Source organism: Mandrillus leucophaeus, unplaced genomic scaffold, assembly GCF_000951045.1.
Source record: "Mandrillus leucophaeus isolate KB7577 unplaced genomic scaffold, Mleu.le_1.0 Scaffold732, whole genome shotgun sequence".
NCBI lineage: Eukaryota > Metazoa > Chordata > Mammalia > Primates > Cercopithecidae > Mandrillus > Mandrillus leucophaeus.
In genome coordinates, this window is record NW_012107942.1 from 1,082,632 (window position 1) to 1,086,009 (window position 3,378).

Consider the following 3,378-nt stretch of genomic DNA (forward strand, 5'->3'; position numbering starts at 1 on the left):
TTTCACCATGTTGGCCAGAATGGTCTTGATCTCTTGACCTCGTGATCCGCCGGCCTCCACCTCCCAAAGTGCTGGGATGACAGGTGTGAGTCACCGCACTCGGCCTAGGACCTCACTTTTAACTGCTGCATGGCGTGGGCCTCCTCACGTTCCCTTATGGCACCTTCTATATCCTGACTGAAGCCTGTTCAACATAGGAGCAAACCAAGGAGCTGGCCAGTGCATTGTATTCAATACCAGTGAAGCTTAACTTCTTTATCACGTCTCCAGGCCCACGGATTTAAAAGTTCAAAGGGGTCTGCCTAAGTATGCAATAACTTTTTAAATTTAAAAAATGCTCATACCTGCAAACACTTGCATACAGGGGAGTTAGTCATTGAAATCCTGAAGTCTCAGATAGAGAATACCTTATCTAAAGACATTTTATGGCTTCAGGAAAAAATTTCATTTGGTGAGAGACGCATCAGGATTTATCCACCATATATTTTTTTAAGGTATACACTCCAGGACTCAATCCAGGTTTGTGGCCCTGTGTGTCACTTGTAGGCACTATAGGAAGTCATTTCCCAGCCCCACCTGAACCTTCTTGAATAGTTTTATTATTATTATTATTATTATTATTTTTGGAGACGGAGTCTCATGCTGTCACCCGGGCTGGGGTGGAGTGGCACAATCTTGGCTCACTGCAACCTCTGCCTTCCCAGGTTCAAGTGATTCTCCTGCCTCAGCCTCCTGAGTAGCTGGGATTACAGGCACCCGCCACCATGCCTGGCTCATTTTTTGTATTTTTAGTAGAGATGGAGTTTCACTGTTGGCCAGGCTGGTCTTGAACACCTGACCTTGTGATCCACCCGCCTCGGCCTCCCAAAGTGCTGGGATTATAGGCGTGAGCCACTGCACCCGGCCTCTTGAACATCTTAAAGATCTCCTCCAGGACATCCCACATAAAACGTGACATATGTTAGGATTTCTCCTAACCAGAGAAAAACAATTACCATCTTGTTTAATTCTCTGTTCTCTCAATAGTCCTTAAAAGACAGTTCAGGTTCCTTCTGCCATGAATTAAATCACTCTTTGCTATATTGAAGTCAACAGGATACAAATTACATCTTAACGGCAAAGAGAAGGTGTTGGGAGTGGTTTCTGTTCTGGTCTCCCTTCCCTTCCTTGTCCATGTGGTCAGCCATTTCCACACGGCTTACACTGATACGCTCCACTGATGCCCAGCTTCCTTTCACCTTGAGTCAATCCAAATCTTTCGCTCCTCGGTTCCAGAGAATGTTTGTTGAAATAGCTGATCCGGCTCACAACAATCTCATGCAATTTAACTTCGTCCATATATTTATTTCAAGTTCTCACAGTATCTCCCATGATAGTTTGCCCAAACCTTATACAATTTCTTTGAACAGCTTGTCCTGTGAGCCCTACTTTATCCTGGGACAAATGCAGCAGAGAGAGGGCAGAGCATGGGATCTGCAGTCAGAAAAAGCAGAGTTTAAATTCAGCCTCAGTAACAATGTCTGCAGCTTTCAATTAGGCATTTACACACTCTGGATCTCGAATTTTTTTTAATCTCTACAATGGAAACAAAGATATTTGCCATGTCTGACTCTTATCAATGTTAGACTATTTTTTCCCCTAATTAAAAAAGTTAATACCTTTTTTTTTTTTTTTTGAGACAGAGTCTTGCTGTCGCCAGGCTGGAGTGCAATGGCACGATCTTAGCTCACTACAACCTCCGCCTCCCGGGTTCAAGCAATTCTCCTGCCTCAGCCTCCTGAGTAGCTGGGACTACAGGCACACGCCACCACGCCCAGGTAATTTTTGTGTTTTCAGGAGAGACGGGGTTTCACCATGTTAGCCAGGATGGTCTCGATCTCCTGACCTCGTGATCCGCCCGCCTCGGCCTCCCAAAGTGCTGGGATTATAGGCGTGAGCCACCGTGCCCGGCCGCACAAAACTTTTTATATGGAATATTTTGTGTATTGATTTTCATGTATCAGAACCTCCAAAGAGGCCACCAGTTTTCATTTGATTTGATGAAGTTTCATGAAGTACTTGATAGAATATAACTTTAAGTTTTGTTAAATTTTCTTCGTGTTCTATATGTGTAATATATATGCATATATTAGTACCTGTGTATACTTATTATCCGTATATGTAATCTGTATATATATAAATTCTGTATCCATAACCTGCATAAATACACATACATCACACATACATGCATATATATTTATATATACTTATATATGGGTACAAATATATAGACACACATATTTATACTTAGTGTGTGTATAAATATATATTTAAACATTTCAAATCTAATTTACACACTCAGTGTAAATACATACACATAAACATACATCTTGTTAAGGTGCCATTCAGTATAGTGATACAGATATAAAGCACATTTTTTTTTCTTTTTTTGAGACGGAGTTTTGCTCTTGTTGCCCAGGCTACAGTGTAATGGCACGATCTCGGCTCACTGCAACCTCCATCTCCCGGGTTCAAGCGATTCTCCTGCCTCAGCCTCCCAAGCAGCTGGGATTATAGGCATGTGCCACCACACCCGGCTAATTTTTGTATTTTTAGTAGAGACGGGGTTTCTCCATGTTGGTCAGGCTGGTCTCAAACTCCCAACCTCAGGTGATCTGCCCGCCTCAGCCTCCTGAAGTGCTGGGATTACAGGCTTGAGTAACCGTGCTCAGCCATAAATGCACATTTCTAGTAGACTTCTTAATATTTGAAATTATTTTGCCTGACTTTGGTTAGATTTGATTCATTGGCATTATCATTACTTTTTGACGTATCTGCAAAAGGACTCAAGTTAGAAGTGTAGCTATGCTGTTTTATTGCTGTTTACATGTGCCTGCATTATTACTGTTATCTTCAAATTGAGATTATTTTGCAAGAAACTTAAAACTAGGATCCCTTTTGCTAGGGTTAATTTAGTTAAAACTAGGTAATATAATCCATAAATCCACTGATTCCTGCACATATTAACTTCAATATGTCTCAATATGTTGAATAAGTGACAATGTAAGGACCTCACTTTTTTCTTTTTTGAGACAGAGTCTTGCTCTGTCGCCCAGGCTGGAGTGCAGTGGTGCAATCTCGGCTCACTGCAACCTCCATCTCCCGGGTTCAAGCGATTCTCCTGCCTCGGCCTCCCAAGTAGCTGGGATTACAGGCGTGTGCCACTGCACCCGGCTAATTTTTCCGTTTTTAGTAGAGACGGGGTTTCACCATGTTGGTCAGGCTGGTCTCAAACTCCTGACCTTGTGATCCGCCTGCCTCAGCCTCCCAGAGTGCTGGAATTACAGGTATGAGTCACTGCACCTGGCCCAGGACCTCACTTTTTTTTTTTTTTTTTTT